Source organism: Bos indicus x Bos taurus, chromosome 5 (genome assembly GCF_003369695.1).
Source record: "Bos indicus x Bos taurus breed Angus x Brahman F1 hybrid chromosome 5, Bos_hybrid_MaternalHap_v2.0, whole genome shotgun sequence".
Taxonomy (NCBI): domain Eukaryota; kingdom Metazoa; phylum Chordata; class Mammalia; order Artiodactyla; family Bovidae; genus Bos; species Bos indicus x Bos taurus.
This window is the reverse complement of record NC_040080.1, coordinates 37,877,680-37,890,194: the sequence shown is the minus strand read 5'-3', so window position 1 is coordinate 37,890,194 and position 12,515 is coordinate 37,877,680. Positions and strand designations below refer to the sequence as shown.

Below are 12,515 nucleotides of genomic sequence, written 5' to 3'. Positions count from 1 at the left end.
CCTATTATGGAAAAGAATCTGAAGAAGAATATATATTAACATGTATAACTGCATCACTTTGCTATACATCTGAAACTAACACAACATTGTAAAATAAATATACTTCAACAAAAAATTATTAAATGCTGAATTCTGCCACCTGGACAATTGAGGCTACTCTCCCTACCTTAAAGCATGCTATTCCTTCACAGTTGTACTTGGATTAGTGCTGACTGAACAACTAAATGACAGGAATCCTGGGAGGACATCTTCAGGATTATGCCTACCATACTCATTTATATTCTGAGGTTAAAAAAAAAAAGATGATGACACAAGTAATCCAATCTACCTGGATTTATCAGTGTATAATAATAAACTGGCACTGCTCTTGAGTTATTTCAATTAAACCTGAAAATAACTCTGCTAAATAAATTATTACCATAACCATCTTTATAATCAAGAAAACTATGCAAGCCAGAATCAAGACTGCCAGGAGAAATATCAATAACCTCAGATATGCAGATGACACCACCCTTATGGCAGAAAATGAAGAGGAACTAAAGAGCCTATTGATGAAAGTGAAAGAGGAGAGTAAAAAAGTTGGCTTAAAGCTCAACATTCAGAAAACGAGGATCATGGCATCTGGTCCCATCACTTCATGGCAAATAGATGGGGAAACAGTGGCTGACTTTATTTTTCTGGGCTCCCAAATCATTGCAGATGGTGACTGCAGCCATGAAATTAAAAGACACTTACTCCTTGGAAGGAAAGTTATGACCAACCTAGATAGCATATTCAAAAGCAGAGACATTACTTTGCCAACAAAGGTCCGTCTAGTCAAGGCTATGGTTTTTCCAGTGGTCATGTATGGATGTGACAGTTGGACTATAAAGAAAGCTGAGCGCCAAAGAATTGATGCTTTTGAACTGTGGTGTTGGAGAAGACTCTTGAGAGTCCCTTGGACTGCAAGGAAGTCCAACCAGTCCATCCTAAAGGAGATCAGTCCTGGATGTTCAGTGGTAGGACTGACGTTAAGAAATACTCAAACTCCAATACTTTGGCCACCTGATGCGAAGAGCTGACTCATTTGAAAAGACCCTGATGCTGGGAAAGATTGAGGGCAGGGGGAGAAGGGGACGACAGAGGATGAGATGGTTGGATGGCATCACCGACTCAATGGACCTGGGTTTGTGTGACTCCGGGAGTTGGTGATGGACAGGGAGGCCTCACGTGCTGAGGTTCATGGGGTCGCAAAGAGTCGGACACGACTGAGTGACTGAACTGAACTGAACTGATGCCTCAGTGAGAACTACAAGTTAGACAAACCAGAATTAAGCCCAACGCTAGCATCTAAAGAGCCCACCTCCTCTAATATTTCTGAAAACATGGCACAATTATGACTTCAAACAAAAGAATGGCTAATTTAATAACAAAGAGAATAAGGAATAATGATGTGTAAAATGGAGAGGGAGGAAATCCAGTAGGAGTTAGCAACTAATCAGTTCTGTGAATTAAAAGTGAAGGAAAAATAAAATCAAAGCCAACTACTATCTGAAGGACAAACTGAGGTTAACAAATCATGTAAGTCCAAAGAAACTTGAGTAATTTCTACCCAGAGGATGAGTAAGACATTTACATTACCAAAAGTCCTAATAATTTTGAAAATTACAAAATAGTCATACAATGGAATACGAGCCCTAACATACTAAGGAGGCTACAAAACACCATGTATAAGACTCTGCACATACGTGTGTGCACAGGCATGTGAGCATACTCACACACTTTCCACTTATCTTATTCAATAAATATTTATGCAGCATCACTTGTGTGCTAAACATGTGTCTAGTTGCTATGGATATAGCAATAAACAAAACAAAGGCCCTGCCTAGAAACAGCAAATACACAAATAAACAAGTGAAAATATAAGAGACAGTGATAATACCATGGAGAGAAGAAAGCAGTGTAAGGAAACCAGGAACTAACAGAGGAGGGTTGTTATTCTGTGTGAGCTGGTCAGGGAAGGTGACTCTGACATGGTGACATCAGAACACAGCTCTGAAGGCAATGAGTGAGTCATGTGGTTCTCTGGGGGTAAGCTTGTAGTAAGCTGAGGGAACAGCAAGTCCAAGTGTCCTGGGGCAGGAGAACTAGAGAAACAGAGAGGAAGCAATTGTGGCTGCAACCAAGTAAACCAGGAGGGAAGGAGAAGGGGGAGAGGTCAGAGAAGGTCAGGACTTCTGTGCCATTTTAAAGACGTTGGAAATGAGAAGGCATCAGAGGATTCTGCATACAAGAAAAAAGATACAGTTTATCCAGAACTGAAGGGACTCCCCTGGTGGTTCAGTGGCAAGTCTCCGTGTTCCCAATGCAGGGGGCCCAGGTTCAATCCCTGATCAGGGAACTAGATCCCACATGTAGCAACTGAGGTTGCATGCTGAAACTAAAGATTCAGCATGCCACAACTAAGACTTGGTACAGCCAAAGAAATAAAATATATAAATAGCATTTAAAAGGAGCTGAAATTCAAAAATACTAGGTGTGAAAGTGTTAGTCACTCAGGCATATCCTACTCTTTGTGACACCATGGACTATATAATATAGCTCACCAGGCTCCTCTGTCCATAGGATTTCCTAGGCAAGAATACTGGTGTGGGTAGCCATTCCCTGTCCAGGGGATCTTGCCGACCCAGGGATCAAACCCAGGTCTTCTGCATCACAGGTAGATTTTTTCTTTACTGTCCAAGCCACCAGGGAAGCCTCAATCTAGAAATAATTACCTCTTCATAATGGGATGACAACTTAGGAACTTTTGTTTTCCCGTTTTACTTATTATTCAAAAGAAAAGGTTTGGTATGTAGAATGTCAAATTAGTTTTCAAGTGGACAGAACTGAATGACCAGCGGTGCTCTGGGGACAGTGGTTAGGCTCCCGGGTTCTGGATCAGGAGAGCTGAATTTGGTTTCCTCACTTTGGAGTCCATTAGATTTACTCAATGTGCATTGAACTTTAGTCCACTTAGCTTAAAATGTAAGTAATAATACCCACCTCTTCTGGCTGTTCTGATGGAAACAAAGCACTCGCACAGTACTGAGCACATAGTTAGAGTCCCTGGGGCCCTATATCTGTTAGTATCACCGCCCAGCACAGATTCAGCCAGGTCTGTTTTATGTACGGAACAACTAAAATGTGCCTGTCATCTGCAGCGTGCGTGGGAGGCAGGCGATGTGTCAACCTAACTTGGGCTTCCTCCCTGCGTCTCCCTCTGAACACCAGTGCAATCCAAGAGATAACACAAGTCCAGCTCAACTTAATTTCCAAAACCCAAACTGAGAGAATCCATGAGGCTCTGTGGCAAAAGAGGCCAAATCTAAACCACAGAAACAAATGAACTTATTTCACATTTAATTCGTCCCTGAGGTTTGGTAAACTTAGCTCTCAGGCCAATCTGTAATCCTTTATTCCTTTAGTCTTTATTTTTCTGTCAAGATCTGAGACAGCCAATAATTATATTTACATTTAAAATTTATATTTAAAATGCAGGATTACTGAGGCAGCTTGAGAAGAAAAGAAAAAGCTTTAATTTTCAAATAATAAAATGCAGTAATATATTTTACAAGAGGACAAATTTCTGGGTGCAAATTTTGAAAACATTCAGATGTGTCAAGTTTCCCACGTGTGATTTTTAGCTGTCAACACAAATTCTCTCCACAGATGAACATTACTACAAAGACTTTATCATTAAGAAAAGTCTCAGCTACTTGCATTCAACATTCTAGTTTAAATGACGATTATAGTGTTTTGTCTTCTGAGGGGGAGGAATAAACAACTTTACCATCTCGTAGTCTGTGTGTCCTCTCTAAATGTCAACTTGGCCCAATTACATTCATTTTTCATGTAGGGAAATAGCAGGGTTTGTTCCACATGGGTGCTGGGTATGTGCACAGAAATTTCACCATTTAATTTTCATGTCTGGAAGGAAAGGAGCTTATAATTACACCATGAGGTATAACTATAATTAGGTTCTCAAATACCATAGGTATCCCTATGATCCAATTGTGAAATAACAGAGAGTTCTGATACTGTGTTACAGGCTTGGCTTTTTTTCCCCCTTGAACCATCACATTCCTCTAACCCCAGGAAGAATGAGAAAATCTTATGGTTGAAAAGGCTTTTTTTTTCTTTAAAGATTAAAAAATAATAATAATAAGCTAATACAAAGCCATTACTATTACTCAGCACTGATGAGACTCTCATATATACTTGTGGTGCTTAAAAAATCATTATGGTGGCTATGAGTTATATTCTGCAAAACAGGTTAATGGCAAGTTTAGGTAAGGTAAGTACATTTAACCTTGTTACCTCCAGTGATGCTAATAAGACTTGGCAATAATATAACTTCCTAGTTGACCTAGTACAGTGCCCTCTATACATGGTCCTTTATGATTATTTTGAGAAGAGACACACATACAATTTAAAGGTCGTACTCAAGCTTAAGCACCACGTTTGTGTTTATGTGTAGGTGGTTTTTGTGTGTGGAGGTCAGACGCAGGAGGAGCAGTATATACTGAAACTATTTTCCCCAAATGCCCTCAAGAAATGAGTAAGATATTAGGTTGATGGAAAAGTAATTGTAGTTTCACGTCATGAATTTTAAATCATTATAACTAGGCTCATTTCAGTTCAATCGCTCAGTCGTGTCTGACTCTTTGTGACCCCATGGACTGCAGCACGCCAGGCCTCCCTGTCCGTCACCAACTTCCGGAGCCTACTCAAACTCACGTCCATTGAGTCAGTGATGCCATCCAACCATCTCATCCTCTGTCGTCCCCTTTTCCTCCTGCGTTCAAGCATTCCCAGCATCAGGGTCTTTTCCAAGGAGTCAGTTCTTCACATCAGGTGGCCAAAAAGTATTGGAGTTTCAGCTTCAGCATCAGTCCTTTCAATGAATATTCAAGACTGACTTCCTTTAGGATGGACTGGTTGGCTCAAACACATCTTTATTAGTCAAAATAGGGACCATTACAATCAACACATTTTTGCCAATGAGAAATGTTTGTTTATTCCTATAGTGTAAAAATCCATGCTTTAGGATTCGATGAACTCTTAGAAAGCATATTCTGTCTCCTGCTGGTTGTAGAAGCATTTTCCCTGCAATAAGTTGTCAATATGCTTGAAGAAGTGGTAGTCGGTTGTCGAGAGATTAGGTGAATGTGGCGGATGAGGCAAAACTTCGTAGCCCAATTCATTCAACTTTTGAAGTGTTGGTTGCGTGACATGTGGTGAGGTGTTGTGGAGAAGAATTGGGTCTTTTCTGTTGATCAATGCCAGCTGCTGGACATGCAGTTTTCAGTGCATCTCATTGATTTGCTGAGCATACTTCTCAGATGTAATGGTTTCACTGAGATTCAGAAACCCACAGTGGATCAGACACCAAACAATGACATGACTTTTTTTTTAGTGCAAGTTTGGGTTTGGGAAGTGCTTTGGAGCTTCTTCTTGGTCCAATGACTGAGCTGGTTGTTGCTGATTGTCGCTGTTAAATCCATGTTTCATCTCGGGTTACAACACAGTCGAGAAATGGTTCGTGGCTGCACAGCATAAAAGACGACACTTCGAAATGACAATTATTTTTTTTATTTTCGGTCAGCTCATGAGGCACCTACTTACGGAGATTTTTCACCCTTCCAACCGGCTTCAAATGCTGAATGACCACAGAACGGTCACCACTGAGCTCTTAGGCAACTTCTCATGCAGTTTTAAGATCAGCTTCAGTGATGGTTCTCCATTGGTCACTGTCAACTTCCAATGGTCAGCCACCGGGCTCCTCATCTTTAAGGCTCTTGTCTCCTTTGCAGAACTTGGCCCACCACTGCACTGTACATTCATTAGCAGTTCCTGGGCCAAATGTGTTGTTGATGTTGCAAGTTGTCTCTGCTGCTTTACGACCCATTTGAACTCAGGTAAAAGAATCACTCGAATTTGGTTTTTGTCTAACATCAGAATTTCTATAGCCTAAAATAAATTCATTACCAAAAAAAAAAAACATAAAGCAAGAAATGTGCATTAAAATGATGCATAACATAACCACATTTAAGAATGTATTCCAATATCAAATAGCAAAGTTCAACAATGCAAAACTACAATTACTTTTGCACCAACCTAACATTTCTTGACTCACGTAGTATAGTGTGTGTGATATACAATATAAAATATCTTATATAATTACACATATTCCTACTTTTCTGTACTGCTTCCATTCTAGAAAGAGAAAGATAAAACAAAAATAAGCACTCTCAATTCTTGGGTGGATGATCCTATTACTGGAAGTAGCCCTTTTCATTTAAAATCAATTACAGGCTCTAAACACCAAATAACCTTGGAAAGACTGGGAAATTCTTTAGGGAAAGGGCAAAAGTATGAGAAACAGCATACATGAACATGCTAATAAAGCATTTGTAAAATATAAAATGCCTAATAATTTTATCCCCAAATAAGTTGAGAGCCAACTTCCACTCAAACATACTCACTCATTACTACTGTATGCAGTGTACACCACTACTCAAAAGTCACGTGAAGAATGGTGGGGTTTGTTGAAGCAACAAAGTGACTCCAAGAAATAAAGAAGTAGAACTTCAAATAAGATGAGATCCTTTAAAGAACTAGTGATTCTTAGCATCCAGAATTATCAGAAAACAAACTAATTTAGAGAAACTATTTAGAAATCTATAACTTCTCTGAATACTTGAAAATATAAGAAAGCAGGTCACATTCTAGTAGTTTCAGGTTTGTCCCCAATAAATGTACATCACTCATTTCGCTTATAAAACTATTACGGGGGTATTTAGCACTTAGACAAAATATATCTACAGTGTCAGAAATTTTTTATGAACTGACCAATCTGTAAAAATAACATGAGTATAGAAACTGATATGGAAAAGACAGAGCTCTTGGAGGTGGTAAATGTAGCCGTGTAAATGTCGACATGGACTATCATTCTACAGACTTTTTAGGTACTTGATAAACATGTACACACTTCAGTTTTTTCAGATTATTCCCTCTCCTTATGGAAAAGTAAGTATTATCACCATGATGTTACTTCTAAAAACTTTAGTTTGATACAAAAAGTTCAGCAGGAGGAGAATATTTTTTTCCTTCATTAATTTAAAAATAACTCAAGCTATTAAGAGATTATAAAGCAGACTCCCTCTTTTTTCCCCCCCCAAAATATATATGCAGCCCAAAGTGGGGGGTTATCAAATGAGAGAACTTAATGCAATTTCAGATTTTGAAATTAAAATCTAAGGTCACCTGGACAAGTCAGTAAGCCTTGTCTCAAAGTGGTTTTTTTGGTTGTTGTTGTTCAGGGGGACTCGTAAAAGGGAGGTCTTTGAAATTTCGAGATTCTTAATACCTTTCCCCCTTCCTCCAAATATTATGCCTGAGCAAATGTAAAATAATCTTAGAACTGCAGACCTAAGTAGATTAATTTATTAGCCTCCAACAATTCCAAGTTAGATAATTTATGAGCAATTTTGCGAGCCATTCTTCCAATGTGCCCTCTCCCGGTCAGTGCACTCTTCTGAATCAAGACAAATCCAGACTGCCAACAGCAAAGCACAACAGACATTTCCTGTTCCTTCAGTGAACGACAACAGTCCTAATGCGGACAACATTCCAGATTCTCAGGAGAAGGAAACAATAAACATGAGATTCCATTTTGAATTCCTACCTCCTGTAAACTTAACCTGAAATCAAAGCTTTCACAAATCTGTATAACTAGTAATGTAAGCTAAGCCCACATCACTTAGCCTTTTATCAATTAGGGGTATTACTATGATAGCTGCTGTGCGAGGATATCCCCAAACAGGTTTTTCATTCTGTGATAATGTTATCACTGGCAAAGAATGGAAACCTTCATAAAGACTCAAGTCTCTTTCTTTCAATATCTTTTTCATTTAAATACAGAAATGAATGTTAATGGGCATGCTGCTGCTGCTGCTAAGTCGCTTCAGTCGTGTCCCACTCTGTGCAACACCATAGATGGCAGCCCACCAGGCTTCCCTGTCCCTGGGATTCTCCAGGCAAGAACACTGGAGTGGGTTGCCATTTCCTTCTCCAATGCATGAAAGTGAAAAGTGAAAGTGAAGTCACCTGTATGTCAGAATTCTTACATTTAGGCATGTAGAAAACCAAAAACCTACATCAAACTTTTAATTTCTCCAAGCAGATCTTGGAACCAGCATATCAACCACAAGAAGATGACTCAAAACTGGTATGTTATTATACCAAAATATACTCCAAAAGCAACAGATGTACTCAGGAAGTAGTTTTATTTCAGTAGGATAGTTGTTAATTTCAAAATATCCTGTATTCATTTCTCATAATTCAGTTTGTCTCACAATTTAAGTTTTAAACAGTGAATGAAAGAGTAACATTGACAAGTGAATAATTGGAATTTCTTTCCAATGCATAGCCTCTTTCAACCATAAGACCATGATTCAAGCTATTCATAATATTATGTAAAATGGTACCCAGTATGCTTAAAAAAGTAAATATATTTGATAAAAGAATCAGGACCATTAACATAAAACAGGGGCTTTTTCCCCCCGAAACAATATTCCTTAAAAGGATTTGAGCCAATGAAAATACAAGCTTGCTAATAGGTAAAAGGCTTTAATGCTTTAATTCTGTTTTGTACTGCTGTATCATAGCCAAGTGACTGTCACTCCTTAGACAAAGGGGCAAAGTTAGGTTAAAATTTTTTTTGCCTTCAACCCTGATTTATGATTTCCTCTAAAGAAAAGCACAATTTTCTGCCAAGAAGAGGAAAACAAGGCTTAGCTTTTACATCAGGAAGGAAAACAAACAAACAAACCGGTAGCAACCTTTTTTGCATATAATAATCACTATTATTTAGCCCACTCAAGTGAAACAAAACCAAAGAAAGGAATAAGGAACATATAGCCTTAACAGGATCTGCAGAAAATAAGAAACTAGAAAAGTCATGTTTAGAGAAATTTCCAGAGCTTTTTCAGCTCTCATCAGAAATAAGCAGTTGTACTTTCCATAACCGGTGCCACAGGAAAGCGATGCCTTTCTTCCACCATGCCTTTCTTCCACCATGCTAGCTCTCCAAATAAAATAATTTTGGAAAAGAACCAGGAGGAGCTGGCCATTTTACAAAAATCATAGAACCTTATTGTTAAGGGGACCTGAGCCAACATCTACATTCAGGCTCCCACTCAAAGCCTGAATGTTTTCTATTACATCTGGATGAATCCTACCACCTCCTCTAAAGGGCTAGATTTAGTCAGTTACTGGAAGGGCCTGCCTTCCCTGAGTCAGCCTGCCTGCCCCACCCAGCCTCATTGACAGTTTAGGACTGTCCTTGGGGATCAAACAATACAAGCTTATTCCCTCTCCTGTTTGGCAAGCAGACAAGTTTTATAATAACAGCCCTGTCTCCCTTAACTTCCTAGGACATTAAGTCCCAGTTCTCCAAACCACTCCTAACAGAGCATGATTTCCAGACCCCTGGTCACACTGTCTCTATATCCCACCATGGCAAACCTTCCGATTTGGCAACATTCCTCTTACAATGGGATGTATGGAGTCCAGCACTAGGATCTCTGACCTGGAGCACAAACGGACCATTGTCTCCAAGAAACTGGACATGAAACCTGCTGAACGTGGTGAGGTCCCCTTCCTTTAACTTTCTGTTAGCATAGCATCACCGTCTTTGCACTTGAAAACAACCCCCAGGAAGCTTGTCAAACCAAGTTACACCACTTTTAACTTTTTAAGATGTAAAATCACAACAGGACATATAACCCTGTTAATTAAAATATTACCAGCTCAAAAAATAAAATATTACCAGCTTCACTTTACCGTGTCATGTACAGATAATCTTCTGGATTCTGACTGTCATCAGTTGTCTCTCCCAGCTATGTTTCAACCACAATTCCCAACACCGATGAAAATGCTGAATAAGAACACTGTGGTGAGCTAACCTCCAAGTCATTTCCTCCTAATGCACCTTTTTTTTTTTTCAACCAAAGAAAATACAAATTTTCACTAAGCGATCATTTTAAATAGAACAATCAGCTTCACAAGGCTGAGAGAACTGGTGAATGGCAACATGTAAGGAATAGTTGATTAAAAACAATTTCGTTGGTCCCAGTGTGGAGCTCTCTCACCAGCACCAGCTATGACTTTTTAAAAAAAATGTTGCATCGGGTCTTAGTTGTGGAACTCAGGATCCCTGTTGCATCATGTTGGTGCGGCACAAGGACTCTCTAGTTGTGGCACAGGGGTTCAGTCGTTGAGGCGTAAGGGCTTTGTGGCTCCGAGGCACATGGGATCTTAGTTTCCCTGAACAGGAATCAAACCTGAGTCCCCCGCGTTAGCAGACAGATTCCTAACCACTGGACCACCAGGGAAGTCCCCGGCATTGTCTTCCCTTGGCTAAGCATTATCTCCCGAACTTAACCGGAGCCTCAACAGGACGGCCAGCTAATGTCTACAAGTTGCCAGTTTTAATGCATTTACCATAACACGCATCTAAGCACTCAGTGTTAACCAGATGGGGATTGTTCAGCAGCCCTGGTATCAAGTTAAACTCTGTTGAAACACTGGCATTTCACACAGTGGCCTTTTTGTGTCCTCCTTCATTTGTAAGGCAGCAGGTTTATCCAGCGCACCTAGCAAGGCACTTATAAACTGCCTTTCCAGTTATTTAAATAATGCATATAATTCAGAAAGCATCCTAGCTATTCAGTTTGGGAGACCTGAAGAGAAAAACAGTAGGAACTGAGGCAGGAGATAGAAGGGCCCCAGGCTAAACCGTTTCCTGTGGACAGAAACCCCGTAATATCAGAAACTCGATAAAAGTATGATGATGGAGGAGGCTGGGGACTGCCCAAAGAAGAGACAGAGGCCACATACTTCTCATTCTTGAAGTTATAGAGATCTTTCTGACTACACATGCACAGAAAGGCTCCCAGGAGGTCAAAAGGGAGGGGGCGTTACCTCATAGTGAGTGATGTCAACCTACCCATAGATCTTTTGGCTAGAATCCATCTTGGCTGAGAGCTATGTGCACACATGGGAGCACCCTGAGATACACCAAATACGGACTTAGAACCAGGCGAAGCAAGATGACTGGCCAAAGGAAACCCAGAAGAAATGTCCCCTAAAAGTGATTCAAACCACCACGAGGGGACTCTCTGAGGTCTATGCACACCTACTGTGCTCATTTTCCTCCTAATAAACACTTTACTTGTTGCACTACAATCTGTCTCTAGGCGGAAATTCACTTCTACATGGTGACGGGCCAGGGCCTTGTCACTGACCGCTGGTCCCTGGTGGTCTAGTGGTTATGAGTCAGCCCTCTCCCTGCCTCAGCCTGACCTCAGTCTCCGGGTGGGAACTGAAATCCTGCTTCAGACAGCTGCAGGCCGAGGCCACCAAAGATCAGAACCATTTGATGTTGGCTTCCCAGGTAGAGCAGTGGGAAAGAATCCGCCTGCCAAGGCAGGAGATGCAAGAGATGCGGGTTTGATCCCTGGGTCTGGAAGATCCCCTGGAGGAGGGCATGGGAACCTGCTCCAGTATTCTTGCCTGAAAAATTCCATGGACAGAGGAGCCTGGCGGGCTACAGTTCATGGGGTTGCAAAGAGTTGGACATGACTGAGTGACTGAGCATGCACAGCCAGTTCCATCTCCCTGTTCTAACAAAGGACACTCAAAAACGGTCTCAAAGGTATGCAGAATTACTAAGGAAATCAGATGAGTGATGTAAGTGATGTGAATGGCTCCCCCAGTGCATGCTGAGTCCCTGAGTATAAGGCCCAAAGTGATCAAGGAGCATTCTTAAGGATCTTTTCTTTATCATATCACTGCAGATAAACGCTACAGACAAGAATTGTTTTCTATTCAATTCACAGATCACCAATCGATAGGTAGTCATGACCCTTAGAGAGTTAGCCATAGAATACAAAGGCTGCTGACTGAGAATTCACCAACCACGGGGACTTTCCCATCATACATCATGCAACATGTCCCATAATATGCTGGGTGCTTTGGCTTCTGCAGGGCAATTTATGAAGTCTGCTCATACATGGCAGATGGGCTGGTTATCCAGCAGGGTAGCCAAAGGCCTCCAGCCTCCAGACAGCTAAGAGAACAGCAGTAGGGGCGTGCTATCTGTAAGCCAGAAAGGGCGCAGGAAAACGCAACATAGCAGGGCACAAAACAGCATTCAAACAGCGCCCTGGTGAGCACAATCCCCAACCCAGCTGGGCCAAGCCACAATAGAGGCAGCATTGTTGAGGGTCTGCAGGAGCCATCACACTTGTCAGTCACCAATGTGAAGAAGCATCGCCTGAGTTCATCTCTATTTTCAATCGCCCCCTGCCCTGCCCCCACCCAGGGCAGTGACCAGGGTCATGCCGCAGTATGTTAGCTCAGTGTCACCAAACAGCCTTGAACCGGAGGAAAGAAGAACCTTTCCCCAGGGAGACATGGACGTGGAATCA

General features: G+C 41.0%; 1 protein-coding gene across 9 annotated transcripts in view; it reads right to left on the bottom strand.

Moving 5' to 3' along the window:
* The window catches only part of PPFIBP1 (PPFIA binding protein 1), a 205,760-nt gene that overhangs the window by 167,178 nt on the left and 26,067 nt on the right, over positions 1-12,515 (bottom strand). The gene's annotated exons all lie outside the window — the stretch shown is intronic.